This window comes from Giraffa tippelskirchi, chromosome 8 (genome assembly GCF_054371585.1).
Source record: "Giraffa tippelskirchi isolate mGirTip1 chromosome 8, T2T-mGirTip1v1.2.pri, whole genome shotgun sequence".
NCBI classification, from domain to species: domain Eukaryota; kingdom Metazoa; phylum Chordata; class Mammalia; order Artiodactyla; family Giraffidae; genus Giraffa; species Giraffa tippelskirchi.
This window is the reverse complement of record NC_137282.1, coordinates 73,859,122-73,876,417: the sequence shown is the minus strand read 5'-3', so window position 1 is coordinate 73,876,417 and position 17,296 is coordinate 73,859,122. Positions and strand designations below refer to the sequence as shown.

The 17,296-nt window shown below is 43.4% G+C and overlaps 2 long non-coding RNA genes across 2 annotated transcripts in view; one reads left to right on the top strand and one right to left on the bottom strand.

Moving 5' to 3' along the window:
* Positions 1-17,296, top strand: part of LOC145516292 (uncharacterized) — a 232,578-nt gene that overhangs the window by 143,426 nt on the left and 71,856 nt on the right. The gene's annotated exons all lie outside the window — the stretch shown is intronic.
* Positions 2,645-4,431, bottom strand: LOC145516296 (uncharacterized). The gene is made up of 2 exons (XR_014061279.1): positions 3,873-4,431; positions 2,645-3,073 (listed from the first exon to the last, which is right to left on the bottom strand). It is a non-coding gene; the product is annotated as an uncharacterized LOC145516296 (long non-coding RNA).

Here is a 17,296-nt window from a genome sequence, read left to right as displayed (position 1 = left end):
TTGTGTACACAGTCCATCATTAGTAAACGAGAAAGCTGATAGAATGAATTGTGATGCTCACTTGCTTACCTCTCCTTAGTTTTATTTGTCCTGCAATTATTTTTTGAAAGCTGCCTGAGTGATATTTGGAATGAGATTGGATGTAATTAATTTAATAATTGATTTGGTAGTTGGGAAATTATATAATTTAGTTAGTGCACAACAAATACATGTTTGTGTATGTACTAATTTAACTCACATGTACTTTGTACTTACCATATACAGGGTAAAGACTAATTTTGAAACATTTTTTTAGAAATAAACTCAGGGTTTCAGTTGACATGCAAAAAAAATAATTTCTGAGCTATTGAGCTGCACTTATTAAAATTGGCAAGAACTGGGAAGATTCATTATATATCATTATTTTGCACATCTGTGAGTATAGTCTACAAAAGAAACATGAGATATATTCCATTATCTATACTCTGTATTACGTAAGTTTACTTCAGACTTAAGTACTCAAAGTCATGTGTAAAATCTCTGATCTGTAAGCTGGGAAAAAAAGATGTCATAATATAAGTCCATGCAAAATGGCAACGTGACACTAATGGTAAGTAAAGTTGCATATTAGGTGATTCTCAAATTGGTGATGAAGTCAGATAATGGAAGGATCTAGAGTCACAGCATCTCTTCAGTGCCTTCTTCCTGAGATGAGGTAAGTGGTGAGACAGTGCGCTTCTTATGATGAGGTCGGGTAAAAACCTCTGCTTCCACAAGGAGCAGCCTTCTTCATGCTCCTGGCCTGGTTCCATCCACTCTCCCCAACCCATAAATCCCACTGACTCCTCTGGCAGGCGATGTGATATGTAATTGTGTGTGTGCTCCTTGACTGATTCCCCACAGAGTGATGTGTGTGAATTGCATCCATGATTCACACAGAGATTTATGCCCACATTCCCTTGTGGGACACTCAGGTGGCCCCCCTGTGGGATGTTATAAACAGTGAAGTGCTGGACAGCCCGCTGTCTTTTAGTAAACACATTAATTACATGAGTTTGTATTAATTCCTGCATGATGTCCAAATTCAGATATCTTGTGGGGAAAATGAACAAAGGCCTTGGGGACTCTTCTCATCTCAGACCATGTCCTTCTGGCCCCTTAGGACCACTGAGGATCCTCTCAGCTCTGCACTGTTGCCGCATCAGCCTCAGCCAAGTACAGAACATGGTCCTCGTTTCCTTTCGCCCCGGCTGGGGTCCTTAGGATGGCACTGCAGCCCACGTGCAGAGCTGAGCAGACGCCAAGTCCCCTTCACTGATGGTCTGTCAGAAACACTGCTGAGGGTTGGGTCATTGAGACCACCTAATAGTGGCTGCGTTGAACAATAGTGCATTTTCAGGTCTCTAATAAACAAAGTGTAAACACGAGCTCCGTGAAACTTCAATTAACTACAATAATATGTTAGTGATTCTTTATGCATTATCTTAGAAGTAATGCTCATTTATTTCAAATATACATATGAACATATACATACACATGCAGACATGCATGTGTACTGCATACCTACTTATATTTTATATAAACCTGGTCTTGGGGGATCTTGTCTTGATAGTATGTAGCACTTTAACCAGTGCCATAGCTCTATGATCTGTACACTGTTTTTTCAGGTTATATATCAGACAACTATAGCTTAACGAAGCTTAAACATCATGCCGTCATCACCTGCTAGTGTTGATGTGATATAAAGCTCTTTTTCCACAACTGTCAGAGAAACATAGAGAATTTGTCTGGTTCTGGGATTTGTTTTTGTATTTTTAACAGAAAGAAAAAGGGAGATGTGGCATTAAAAACCGCAATAAGTGATGAAACAATTGGATGATCGCTACAACAGTACATTCCATCTTCAGTAATGAAATGATCTCAGACCTTCATTTACTCCAAGATTGTACAAATTAATGAAATAAATGACTTTAATTATGCACTCTAGGAAAGTTATGACCAACCTAGACAGCATATTAAAAAGCAGAGACATTACTTTGCCAACAAAGGTCCATCTAGTCAAGGCTATGGTTTTTCCAGTAGTCATGTATGGATGTGAGAATTGGACTGTAAAGAAAGCTGAGTGCCGAAGAATTGATGCTTTTGAACTGTGGTGTTGGAGAAGACTCTTGAAAGTCCCTTGGACTGCAAGGAGATCCAACCAGTCCATCCTAAAGGAGATCAGTCCTGGGCGTTCATTGGAAGGACTGATGTTGAAGCTGAAACTCCAATACTTTGGCCACCTGATGCGAAGAGCTGACTCATTGGAAAAGACCCTGATGCTGGGAAGGATTGGGGGCAGGAGGAGAAGGGGACGACAGAGGATGAGATGGCTGGATGGCATCATCGACTCGATGGACATGGGTTTGGGTGGACTCTAGGAGTTGGTGATGGACAGGGAGGCCTGGAGTGCTGCAGTTCATGGGGTGGCAAAGAGTCAGACATGACTGAGCGAGTGAACTGAACTGAACTGAAGTGAAAGTATTTTACATAGTCTACTTCATATGTTTCCCATTTCTTTCTCTGACATGAAAAAGAGATAGATTGTGGGAAAATGAATTGATGATGAAAGGTTACCACCCATAGCTTTCCATGGGAAAAGGATCACACACATACAGAAGAAGGCTTAGAAGCAAAAGTGTTCTATTGACTGCTCTTCAGGTGATACTGGAGAGTGTTCACAGTCGACCACCTGACCCAGACTCATCTTCTGGGAAATGTCACGGTTAAGATAATGGTCATTTTTACATTACAGAAAACGGTGACCGCAACTTGGGGCTCTAGCAAAGCCATGGGTCAGCATCCTGAGCACCTGTCCCGTCTGCAGTCGACAAAATCACAGGTGCTGTTACAGCACTGTCTCCTCAGCACACTCCTGTGGTGAAAACCAGGGGTTCAAGGGCATTCCATCACACAGTGCATTCTCACCCTCTGTTCTTCCCACCTGAAAGAAGCGCGATGGGGAGAAGGAGGTAGGCCACATAATATTCCTAATCCTGTCCCAATTCTGACATCAGGTTCGGTGCAGTTCACTATGGGTTCAAAGTTGTTTCTTCTGGAAAAACAAAGGACAACAAGTTTTTATTACATTTGTGTTTTTTCTTTGCAAAACAAAGGACTGAATTAAGTCTCACTGTGCGTGTTGTCTCGACAGCCTGGTTTCTTACCGTCAGTAAAAGCATCCTTATATTCCTCTGGAGAGATAAACCCTTTATGGCAACACCCAAAAGGATTTTAAAAGATGAACCCAAAATATACAGTGTTGTTTTTAGGCTTTGTGGGCAGAGGCATTTCCAAAGTGGGATCATTTCTGAAAACTATGTTCCTCTCCTCCCAGGAAGGCAATAACAGGACGCCAGGTCCCCCCATCCTGCGGACTCTACTCAGAGTCCCCATGTGCACATTACAAATATAAAAGTAAATGTCTGTTATAATATGTGTGCACTTGTCATAGAATAGTAATTATGAGGCAGGCATATCAATACATACAACCAGTTTTCAGGGACTGTAAAAGCATTCATTTCGTCAGGGATCAGAGTCCACACAGCACGCACACGCGTGCACACACAGACACAGATAGTGTTACAGCACTATTTTTTAAGTATCCGTTAAATTAGTGTTTTATGTGGCTACTCGTTCCTGAGAGCTCTGCTGGGCACAGAACGCAGGGGAGATAAAGGTACTCTCTCCCAGATAAAGCACTTTTCTGAGGACGGGGACTACATCTGAGGTAAAGGGATCTCTCCACAGCGTGGGGTGAAGATAGCGTCATTGGAGCTGGGGGCAAGAGGTGAACCATTTTAGGGAGCACAGGACCACCCACGGTGACTCTGAACAAGTGTTCACAGGCTCACCAGCTGCTGTTTCTCTTCCTTGGCCAGAGGCTGTCTCTGCTCCCAGGGACGGAGGGATGGAGCGCAGATAACACACCGTGAGCGTCGAAGGGGAGGCGTCAATACCAGGACCCCTTCCCTAAGACCATTTCCGTTAGAAAGCCCGTACACATCCTCTGTCTTCTGAAGTTTGTGTGAATCTTGCCAAAAATCTAAACAAGTCTGCCAGCGTCAGATCCAGGAATACGCTTCTCAAGGACAAGGGAGTTAACACTTTGAAGTGTCACCACCAGGGACAAGGCACCCTGTCTCCTAGGCTCTGTGGGTCAAAGTTCCCACTGAGCCCAGCTCTCCTGCTTCCCCACCAAATAGCTAGACACGACCCGGAGCCGAGGAGGGCCTTCAGAGGAGCAGACGTCGGAAATTACTTCATCTGAAGCTTCAAGTGGGGCTTCCCTGGTGGCTCAGTCAGTTAAGAATCTGTCTGTAATGCAAGAGACCTGGGTTTGATCCCTGGGTGGGGAAGATCCCTTAGAGAAGGGAATGGCTACCCGCTCCAGTATTCTTTCCTGGGAAATCCGATGAAGTCATAAAGAGTCGGACATGACTGAGCAATTAACACTTTTCTTCAAGTGGGTGGCTATGGAAGTCAGAAACAAACGTAAAAGGAGTTTGAGTTGTACTGTCTGTGGGTGGGTCGTGTGGGTGGAGCTGGTTTTATGAGGAAGGCTTTGCAGGGTGTAAAGGTCACGGAGGGAGCCTGGCTGGGTCTGGAGAGGGGAGGATTTGTCACTTCTTGTTTGAGTCTTTGAAGACTGGCAGCCTGTTTCTAAGAGCTAAATGAACCTACCTTTCTCCTGTTGAACACTGGTTTCATGGTCTTTAGGTTTGAATGGAATTATAATTGACATTGGCTCATTCAACAGTAATTGTAAATATGAATAATCAAAAGTGGTTTAAAATGGCTGGAAGACATACAACCCAACAATCCCACTGGTGAGCATACACACCAAGGAAACCAGAACTGAAAGAGACACGTGTACCCCAATGTTCATAGCAGCACTGTTTACAATAGCTAGGACATGGAAGCAACTAAAATGTCAACAAACGTCCATCTAGTCAAGGCTATGGTTTTTCCAGTGGTCACATATTGATGTGAGAGTTGGACTATAAAGAAAGCTGAGCGCCGAAGAATTGACGCTTTTGACCTGTGGTGTTGAAGAATCTTGAGAGTCCCTTGGGCTGCAAGGAGATCCAACCAGTCCATCCTAAAGAAAATCAGTCCTGAATATTCATTGGAAGGATTGGTGCTGAAGCTGAAACTCCAGTACTTTGGCCACCTGATGTGAAGAGCTGACTCATTTGAAAAGACCCTGATGCTGGGAAAGATTGAGGGCAGGAGTAGAAGGGGACGACAAAGGATGAGATGGCTGGATGGCATCACCGACTCAATGGACATGGATTTGGGTGGACTCCAGGAGTTGGTAATGGACAGGGAGGCCTGGCGTGCTGCAGTCCATGGGGCCGCAAAGACTCAGACACGACTGAGCGACTGAACTGAACTGAAGATGTCCATCAGCAGACAGATGGATAATGAAGCTGTGGTACTTATACACAATGGAATATTACTCACCTATTGAAAAGTGTGCATTTGAATCAGTTCTAATGAGGTGAATGTAACTGGAGCCTATTATACAGAGTGAAGTAAGTCAGAAAGAAAAACACCAATACAGTATATTAATGCATATATATGGAATTTAGAAAGATGGTAACAATGACCCTATAAGCAAGACAGCAAAAGAGACAGATGTAAAGAACAGACTTTTGGACTCTGTGGGAGAAGGCAAGGGTAGGATGATTTGAGAGAATAACATTGAAATATGTATATTATCATATGTAAAATAGATCGCTAATCTAGGTTCGATGCATGAGACAGGGCACTCAGGACTGGTGCACTGGGATGACCTTGAGGGATGGGATGGGGAGGGAGGTGGGAGGGGGGTTCATGAGTGTACACATGTACACCCATGGCTGATTCATGTCAATGTATGGCAAAAACCACTACAATATTGTAAAGTAATTAGCCTCCAATTAAAATAAATTAATTTTTTTAAAAATATTGTAAAGTAACTAGCCTCCAATTAAAATAAGTAAATTAATTTAAAAAATAAAATAAAATGGCTGGGAGAAATATCAATAACCTCAGATGCAGATGACACCACCACTATGGCAGAAAGCAAAGAAGAACTAAAGAGCCTTCTGATGAAAGTGAAAGAGGAGAGTGAAAAAATTGGCTTAAAACTCAACATTCAGAAAACTAAGATCATGGCATCCAGTCCCATCACTTCATGGCATATATATGGGGAAACAATAGAAACAGTGAGAGACTTTACTTTGGGGGGCTCCAAAATCCCTGCAGATGGTGACTGCAGCCATGAAATTAAAAGATGCTTGTTCCTTGGAAGAAAAGTTGTGACCAACCTAGACAGCATATTAAAAAGCAGAGACATTACTTTGCCAACAAAGGTCCATCTAGTCAAAGTTTTGGTTTTCTAGTAGTCATGTATGGATGTGAGAGTTGGACTATAAAGAAAGCTGAGCACCAAAGAATTGATGCTTTTGAACTGTGGTGTTGGAGAAGACTCTTGAAAGTCCCTGGGCCTGCAAGGAGATTCAACCAGTCCATCCTAAAGGAAATCAGTCCTGAATATTCATTGGAAGGACTGATGCTGAAGCTGAAACTCCAATACTTTGGTCACCTGATGCAAAGAACTGACTCATTTGAAAAGACCCTGATGCTGGGAAAGATTGAAGGCAGGAGGAGAAGGGGATGACAGAGAATGAGATGGTTGGATGGCATCACCGACTCGATGGACATGAGTTTGAGTAAACACTGGGAGTTGGTGATGGACAGAGAGGCCTGGCATGCTGCAGTTCATGGGGTCACAAAGAGTTGGACACGACTGAGTGATTGAACTGAACTGAGGTGCATCATATGTAGCACATATTCAAAAAACAATGCTGATAGCTGTTTCCTATACAAACTTTTTCTCAGGTCTCAAATTTTCTGACAGTGCATTTTGCAGTTGGTGTGTATATTTAATTAGTGTCTCTTGTAAACCCCTCCGCAAAAGCTAGTGTGAACCTAATTATGTGCCTTATAACAGATTCTATTTTAGAATTATTGTAATATTGTACCTTAATGTCAACTGTGAAGAATCTTGTTTAAAGACCCACAAGTAAGGAAACAGTATCTTCATACTATTAAATACAAAATGTTTTTAACCACAAAACAAAATGAACCAGGTAGCAAAGCTCAGACTAGAAAACATAATATGAAAAGAATGCTGCTCACATCCTGTAGCATTAAGTACATTTTAAAGCAGAAAGGAAACACCAGATTTACACTTAATTAACCCAACCTAGCTCAGGGCTGGTTAGATCTTTAAAGCCCACATGACTCTGGCAGATACTGGTGTCCCTGAGTTTCTTTTATGACTTTGCCATTATCATTATGTAGGAAAGTGAACCTGGGCTGTGCTTGTAGTTAGTATCTCTGACGCTGGCCTGGGCTTGTGAGCTCTCTGAGAGGCCACGTAGGGAAGCCCTGCAGCCTGCCAGCCTTGGAAGAGCAGGCCCACGTACATGCTGCTGCGGGATGACCTGCACAGCCTGGGCCTGCAGTCTACTGGTCACTAACTGCTGCTTCCAGCAGCCGTTTCCTCTTTCAAATCCATGGTTGTGTTATGCGTTCCATAGTCCGCAATGAGTTTCAAAATATTTTCACTTAAAACTTTGCAAATGTTGGGAGAATTATATTCTAGAGGCTTTAAAATGAATGATTGTTTTGTGAGTACTCATTAAATACTTAGTATTTTTAAAAATATCAAATAAGGTGGTTTTTTTGAGTACCTCAAAGTTCCAAACCCATATTATAAAACTAGAATGAAATTTAACTAAAATTAACAGAAAATGGCCAAAACAGTTATGCAGTTGTTAATGTTTAAAGTGTGCTTTGGTCTTCATAGAAAATTAATAATAGGGATTTTAGGGCTTTCCTGATGGCTCAATGGTAAAGAATCCACCTGCCAATGCAGGAGATGCCAGATTGATCCCTGGGTCGGGAAGATCCTCTGGAGAAGGAAATGACAACCCACTTCAGTGTTCATGCCTGGGAAACTCCATGGACAGAGGAGCCTGGTGGGCTGTAGTCCCTGGGTTGCAAAGAGTCAGACACGACTTAGTGACTAAACAACAGTGTAATTTGACTGGATCAACTCAGTTTTTTCCTGCCTTTCTCATTCTAATTCATAAAAAAGTAATTAAATAATAAAAATTCCTCTAGTAAGCTAATCAGTTTCAGTTTTTTATTCATAATCTTTTTAATTCAACAATATATGATTTCTGTCCACTAACCTACTTATTAAAATTAAATGGAATTTCTGGATGTAAAGTATACATATATTTGCATTGTTAAATTGGTTCTTAAAAAATATTACCATGGAAATAAAATAACAATAGATCTAGTTGATTGATTACATTTTTGATTTTTTAAATTCTTCAAAATAAATAACAGTTGAATTATTCAAATGTAAGGAGTTGCATGTAAATTGGAGGACTAAAATATTAAGCAAAATGGCAAAATGACACTTATAATATTTATAGATTGTATGCTATTAGAATAAAATCAAAACAAAGATATACAAACACAAATACACTGAATGTCTCTCTTGAACATATGTATATACATTATGAAGTTAAAAGGCTTAGAGTAGCAACATATAATTTGTGAATTTCTAACTTCTTTTTGATAAGGCTGGTAATTGTAGAATTTCCCGAGTGTTTTTCAAGATGAAATCAATCAGACAGCCTCAACACCGTGTTCCTATTGGCTGTGAATTCTGTCACTCCCACCAGGGCAAGCCTCGCCTCTCTGAAAGGACTAGGAAGGTCTGGAGGAGGACATGGCAGCCGACTCCAGTATTCCTGCCTGGAGAATCTGATGGACAGAGGAGCCTGGCGGGCTACAGTTTATAGGGTTGCAAAGAGTCAGACACAACTGAAGTGACTTAGCGCACACACATAGGGCCACTGACCACACTGTGCCTGTCCCTTTGTTCTCTGTGCGGCTCCAGTCTCTGAGACTCTGCATCCTGGGGAGGAAGGAAGGTGTGGGAAGGGGCAGTTTGGTCAATTCTAAGAGACATCCAGCTCCTCCAAGACAGGCCCCTGGTCTCCCTGCCCATGAGCAGTCCCTGAACTTCTTCCTTCCCGGCTCACCTGTCTCAGTACCCCCTGGAGCCTCCGTGCACTTGGAGCCGGTCCTTGGCTTCACAACAAAAGACAGTCTCGCGATGCACTGATGAGCTGCTGGGACTGCGCCTTCTCTGCCCCATCTCCCCGCGAACACGTGCTACCTGGTGCAGAAACTCATTTATAACTTAGCAGGGGTCTCTTCAGCGAACAGCAGGGGGGGATTTTGTTTCTAACATGTTTAAAGATGCTTGAAAAGTGTTTGAAAAGTGCAGGCAGGGCCTTAAGAATTCTGTTCCTGACAGAGAACCTGGTGCCTGGCAGCAGAGGCAGAGCTGATAGGAGAGGGGACAAGAGAGAAAGGGGATGTTTGCTTTTGCTGCCCTGAAGCAGGGCCCCTCCCTGCCCTGCTGCCCCTTCAGGGCGGACCGTGATGGCTGGTTCTGCATCACCGAGGCTTCACTGAGGGTGTCCGGAGAGCTGGTGACAGGGGATTCCCAGACTGTCTCTGGGGGAGTCTCTGAAAGCGACCAGGATTTGAACCTGTAGACCCGAGCAAGGCAGACCCTCAGCACCAGGGCAGCACCTCAGTCCCGGGGCCTGCGCAGAGCGTAAGGACAGACGGGGCAGTGTGCGCCCTCCCCGTGCACGGGGCAGAGCCAGGACCAGGGAACAGCAGCATAGGGTCAAGGAGGGCAGAAGAGTGAGGCAGCCCATGCATTGTGCCGTGTTCAGGGAGAATATTTTAAAGCTATTATCCCTGTTTTTAAAATTTAATGTCTTATTTTTGTATTTACCCTGATGGCTACAAAATAAGCTGGTTTCATTACTTCCCATGCTGCCCTTTAATCTGTGCCGAGGGCACTGTGTGATACTGGGATGAGGCAATGAGGAAGCGGCTCATACTGACTTCTCAGGAGAACTTAAGCTCTTGGAGAACCAACTTAGAGGATTAGCGGAGAACTTTCGAATCCAGGTCAGCATGAGCAATAAGCTCCATCTTCATAGTGAGGGGCTGCAGATTCGCCATCAGCAGCAGCTGGGGAAGGAGGGGCAGTTCTAAGTTCATATCAGGAGGGTAGGGGGACCAAGTCTTGGAAATTGGCTGTTAGCACTTCCCAGACCCCCTCAGCTGATGCTCTCAGAAGCCATGTGTCCAGTAGAGGAAACTCATTTCCAGACAGCCAACCCCAAGGAGCCAACAGAAGCTATAAAAATGGCCCCTCATTATAAAGCATTTTTCTGCCAACAGCATGAAGTAATTGGCAGCAGGTGATTCTATTAAATGACCAGTACATCTCTGTGAAGCCTGACCCTTCAAAGGAACAGCTTATAAGAGATGTCGTTTATGCTCTGAGCATCCTGTGCTGAAGGCCCCTCTGGCAGCAGGAGTGCAGCCACCCTGCCTTTGCACAGTGCACGCCTTCTTGAAGCTTCCAGGCCGTCCCAGCCACCCTAACAGACAGACGTGACCGCTTCCTCCAGCGAGCAGTGACTGATTGATTTAAGATGCAAAGAGGGTCTACGCAGAGCAGAGAGACAGCAAGAGCAGGCATGTTAGTGCCAGGGCCCCTTAGTAAGCAGGAAAGGACATCCATCTGAAAATTCATTTGTCTGTGCAGGTTACGTAGGTTTGAGCATCTCTTTTACACCAGTCTTAGGTTAAACTCTGCAATACAAAAATGACCCCAAAATCACAGAGATCGTCAACACACTAGAAAGTAGGCAGACAGCAAAGGTGAGGCACACAGAGAACTGATGATAAAGATAGTCCCGTCACTAAGCTCACTTGCAGAGAGGGCTTCCAGGAACTTGAGATGGTACAGAGCCATGGAAGGCACTTATGCATGAGTTTTGAGTCCCGTTCTACAAATTCTGTGAGTTGAAAGAGAGACACACGAAAAGCATTTAGAGTGAAGTATGAACAAAGAAATACCTCCATAAATATTTCTGGTAGTAAGGGAAAGGAGAATATTCACAGGATTTCAAAGACTGTCTCTGGGCAGTCTGAAAGATGCTCTGTATAACTGTACAGAAACGTATTTTAGAAGACATGGCAGTGCATGCTTTTCAGGATCAGTGTTAATGTCTGTGTTAAACAATGATGTGCCTTTAGCTTTCCAGCCAAAAGTAGAACTTAGTTAACCACAGAGATTACTCTTAAATTTCAGTCACAAGTAGCATTAACATATTTTAATACATATATTTCTCAGATATTCTTAAAGCAGGCATAGGCATTAAATTTGCTGAAATCCATGATCAAGAATGATCTCAATGACAAATAATCAGGAAAGGCCAAATCACAGCTAACATGAACCTGGAGTACTGGTTGAAATAAGCTACAGACCTCCCGGAAATGTAACAGGAGATCTGGGAAATGGCAGAGTAGAAGGACGTGCTCTAATTTTCTCCTGCAAGAACACCAAAATTGCAACTAGCCATCTACAGAAGGATGTTGGAACCCACCAAAAAGAGAAACCCCATGCACAAGGATAAAGGCGAAGCCACAAAAAAGACTGTAGGAGGAACACAATCATGTTTAAAATCAAATCTCATACCCACCAGAAACTCTCGGAGGGCACAAGCCAAACCTCGTGTGCACCAGGACCCAGGGAAAGAAGCAGTGAGCCCCACAAGAGACTGAGCCAGATCAGCTGTGAGTGTTTGAGGGTCTCCTATGGAGGTCAGCAGTGGCCTGCCTCGGGGACAGGGACACTGGCAGCAGCAGTCCTGGGAGATGTGGCACGTGGCAGAAGTTCTGCTGGAGGAGGTAGCCATTAGCCCCACCATGGAGTCGTCCAGTGGGCAATCCACAAACAAGGACAATTGTACCGAAGAAGTCCTCAACCTGTTGTGAAAGTTCTAGCCCCACAACAGATATCCCAACCTGGGGATCTAGCAGAGGAACTGGAAATCCCCAGGGAAACTTTGAAGGGCAGCAGGATTTCATTATAGAATGTCCACAAAACTGGGGAAACAGAGATTCTTGGAGGGCACAAACAGGACCTGGGCGAGGGACCCAGGATAAAGGAGCAATGATCCCTATGCCCTCTATAACCTACCACAGAGACTACAGATTCTAGGACTGGACAGCCTCAGGCCAAACTACAGGGAGGGAACATAGCCCCACCCATCAGGAGAAAACTGGATTAAAGATTTACTGAGCACAGTCCATCAGAACAAGACCCAATTTCCCCCTCAGTCAGTCTCTCCCATCAGGAAACTTCCATCAGCCTCTTATCCACCTCCTTCAGAGAGCAGACAGAATGAAAACCGCAATCACAGAAAACTAACCAATCTGATCACATGGACCACAGCCTTGTCTAGCTCAATGAAACTATAGGCCATGCCATGTAGGGCCACCCAAGATGGATGGGTCATGGTGAAGAGCTCTGACAGAATGTGGTTCACTGGAGAAGGGAGTGGCAAACTGCTTCGGTATTCTTGCCTTGAGAACCTCATGAGCAGTATGAAAGGCAAAAAGATAGGACACTGAAAGACGAACTCCCCAGGTTGGTAGGTGCCCCATATGCTACTGGAGATCAGTGGAGAAATAACTCCAGAAAGAATGAAGGGATGAGCCAAAGCAAAAACAACACCCAGTTGTGGATGTGACTGGTGATGGAAATAAAATCCAATGATCTAAAGAACAGTATTGCATAGGAACCTGAAAGGTTAGCTCCATGAATCAAGGCAAATTGGAAGTGGTCAAACAGGAGATGGAAAGAGTGAACATCAACATTTTAGGAATTAGCGAATTAAAATGGATGGAAATGGGTGAATTTAACTCAGATGACCATTATATCTACTACTACTGTGGGCAAGAATCCCTTAGAAGAAATGGAGTAGCCATCATAGTAAACAAAAGAGTCCGAAAAGCAGTAGTTGGTTGCAACCTCAAAAATGACAGAATGATCTCTGTTCATTTCCAAGGCAAATCATCCAGTATCACAGTAATCCAGGTTTATGCCCCAACCAGTAATGCTGAAAAATGGTTGTTTAATGGTTGAATGGTTGTTGAAAGTTGAATGGTTCTATGAAGACCTACAAGACCTTCTAGAACTAACACCTGAAAAAGATGTCCTTTTCATTATAGGGGACTGGAATGCAAAAGGAGGAAGTCAAGAGATACCTGAAGTAAATTTGGCAAATTTGGCCTTGGAGTACAAAACGAAGCAGTCAAAGGCTAACAGAGTTTTGCCAAGAGAACTCACTGGTCATAACAAACACCCTCTTCCAACAATACCAGAGAAGACTCTACATACACGTGGACTTCACCAGATGATCAATAGCAAAATCAGATTGATTATATTCTTTGGAGCCAAAGATGGAGAAGCTCTATCAGTTCAGTTCAGTTCAGTTGCTCAGTCATGTCTGACTCTTTGCAACCCCATGGACCACAGCATGCCAGGCCTCCATGTCCATCACCAACTCCCAGTGTTTACTCAAACTCATGTCCGTTGAGTCAGTAATGCCATCCAACCATCTCATCCTCTGTCATCCCTTCCTGCCTTCGATCTTTCCCAGCATCAGGGTCTTTTCAAATAAGTCAGCTCTTCACATCAGGTGAAAAAAGTATTGGAGTTTCAGCTTCAGCATCAGTCCTTCCAATGAACACCCAGGACTGATCTCCTTTAGGATGGACTGGTTGGATCTCCTTGCAGTCCAAGGGACTCTCAAGAGTCTTAGCCAACTCCACAGTTCAAAAGCATCAATTCTTCCATGCTCAGCTTTCTTTATAGGCCAACTCTCACATCCATACATGACTACTGGGAAAACCAAAGCTTTGACTAGATGGATCTTTGTTGGCAAAGTAATGTCTCTGCTTTTTAATATGCTGTCTAGTTTGGTCATAACTTTTCTTCCAAGGAGCAAGCATCTTTTAATTTCATGGCTGCAGTCACCATCTGCAGTGATTTTGGAGCCCCCCCAAAAAAGAAAGTCTGTCACTGTTTCCACTATTTCACCATCTATTGGCCATGAAATGATGGGACCAGAGCCGTGATCTTAGTTTTCTGAATGTTGAATTTTAAGCCAACTTTTTCACTCTCCTCTTTCACTTTCATCAAGAGGCTCTTTTGTTCTTTGCTTTCTGCCATAAGGGTGGTGTCATCTGCATATCTGAGGTTATTGATATTTCTCCTGGCAATCTTGATTCCAGCTTGTGCTTCAGCCAACTCAGCGTTTCTGATGATGTACTCTGCATGTAAGTTCAATATACAGCCTTGCCATACTCCTTTCCCTATTTGGAACCAGTCTATTGTTTCATGTCCAGTTCTAACTGTCGTTTCCTGACCTGCATACAAATTTTTCAAGAGGCAGGTCAGGTGGTCTGGTAATCCCATCTCTTTAAGAATTTTCCACAGTTTGTCATGATCCACACAGGCAAAGGCTTTGGCATAGTCAATAAAGAATAAGTAGATGTTCTTCTGGAATTCTCTTGCTTTTTCAATGATCCAACAGAGGTTGGCAATTTGATCTCTGGTTCCTCTGCCTTTTCTAAATCCAGCTTGAACATCTGGAAGTTCACGGTTCACGTGCTGTTGAAGCCTGGCTTGGAGAGTTTTGAGCGTTACTTTGCTGGCGTGTGAGATGAGTGCACTTGTGCACCACCTGTTAGGCTGTCCCATGATAGCCCATCACCTCCTGCCTTGGGGAGCCTTATAGCCTGTTCCATGCTGCACCGCTGGGGAAGGTGTGCCACCTGGCCTTGGTGGGAGGGATCAGGAGTCTCCCGAGGGCAGCTAGAGTGTGACAGGACACTCAGCGTTGACTGAGTGCGTAAGTGAGTGCAGGGCATCACCTTTTGAAAGCTGCTCATTAAAACCGTACTGTTAAGTGTGCAGGGTATAAAAAACTGAAATCTGAAGAGGGTAACTTGTACTCCAAGCTCTCCTGAATACAGCCCCTGCAATGCGTGACAGGCAGGTGGACAGCCTGTGTTTGTGTCTGAGATGCTCATTCAAATGCTCTGGCCTGGGCTTCAGGCATCCTTACCCTCCCCAAGCTTCTTGGTTCATTCCAGTGAATGTTCTAGGTTGAGAACCACCTTTGCAGAATGAGAGAGGAAGCAACAAATGACCACATGGCTTCCAAGTGTGGAATCATTTCATGACGTGACCATAAGAACTCTCAGCATGAGATCATACTCCAAACTTTCCTAATAAGAACAATAAGTTATGTCAGTGTGACCTGCATATGCTCACATCCATCACTCATGTCCCCTTGAAGAATAGTTTGCAGGATCTGTTGTATATACAGGGAAACCAAGAAAACACGGTCAGTTGATCAGTCATCACAGACGATTCATCATTTGTTAGACAGACGTAGTCTGTGGTCGGAAATGTTAAGTCATCTGTCTGAGATAATGAATCTATAAAAACTTTAGGATGACTGGGAATCTTACCCCAAGGATGTTTCTCTTTCTATTCTGACCTAAATGACCACAGCAAGACCAAAAAGTGCTTTTTCCATGGAGGGAAGTTTCATGCTCTCACTATGAAAAGAGTAGCAGAGTGGTTGGGTTGGACAAACTGGAATGAAAAACCCTGAGTCATCTTGTTTTATAGGAAGCATAAAGGTCCCTGTAAACAGGGTAGATAATTCCTATAAATCCCACTAGAATGCCATGTATTTCCCAGCCCCAGACTCCTCTCTGTCTCATTCACTTCCTGTGTGGCCTTTCAGCCTTTCACCCAGCCCCTTACCAAACAGTTTATTCGTGCCAACCATTAGGTCAGGCACTAGAGATGCACAGACTTGTTAGTGAATTCAGGAGTGAATGTGCAGTTATAATGCAGCAGAGTGACTGTAATGACACACATGCGGGGCTCTAGGGCTCAAGCATGGAAAACAGGTTGAATTGTAATTCATTACAATTAGGTAAGCCCTCCTTCTGTTTACTCTGGGAAAGGCAGTCGCTAGCAATTAACAGCTAACTAAATGTGGATGAGATCTGCGTCTCCTGGGGAGCATCACCCCGTCTTTATCACATCCACACAAGTGTCTTCCCAGCCCCAGGTTGCTGGGTGAGGACCTCAGGATGGCCGTGGAGAACTGACATATGCTCTAATATTAGCACTTCACAAAGCAGAGTCAGTAGGTATTGGACATCAGCTTCATAATCTCACTGACCACTAAACCATCTGTATTTAGACATGAGTACAGATTGACAACTGTAGGAAATGGAAGACGTCCTCATGGAGGGAGGTGCCCCTGGTGCCACTTATATCCAACACCCATGATCTGACTTCTCAACGTCTCATGTCAATCAGCGTAATGACTATAATCTCCTGTTTAAACAATTTTTGGTTTAAACTCTGTTAAGTATCCCCTAGATAGTATTACTTTCTGTGATTGCTTCATCACTCAGGCAATTGAATTGTATGATTGAAATATTAGGTGATATGCCTGCAAACATGAAGAAATCCAAACGTCTAGTAGATTGAGGATTATTCATTCTTACTTCAGATTTTTCAGAATTTAGCATGTTTATGAGTTTTCAATAATTTCTGAAAAACTTCAGCAGTCCCAAAACACTTATTTGTAAATTCAATAAATAATTGATATGTTCATTTCACATGCTGAGCAAAAAATGAATAAAGATTCTGAAGAGCCAAGAGAGGGGGAAGGAAGGCAGAAGCAGGTAACAACCTTGCAAAGGTAAACAAAACTTCTTGTCAAAATATACTGTCTGCAGTTGCTCAATGTTAATTGCTCTCTTTCCATCTCCAATTGTGTTGAATGTGTGTGCGATCAAATGTGTTTCCATTCTTATGCACATATTTTATATTTTATCATAATAACTGAATACTACATGTTTCACCTACTTTGCAAAAATTATCATATACTTGAAGAAGTGTGTTTAAAGGTAAATACCACCCACAGTTATTCTAGGTCTTACTCGGGCCCTGAGAATTTCTCTATAAAAGTCTTGTCAAAAACAGTGATTTGCTTTGCATTTGTTGGCATTTTGTTGAAAGCAGCTGCAGATGATGCCACCTTTTGACGGCAGGAGATGAATGTGTTTTAGGAAATGAAACCGTTTCTCCTAAGGGACCCTTTGGGAGCAGATCTGTATTTGAATAGGTGCTGAGCGCTTCCACAGAGCTTCAAAGCCTGTGATGTCTTCAGAGCACTGGTAGCTCGAGAGAGGGGTTCTGGGAGCTCATAATCTCCAAGGAAACATATTT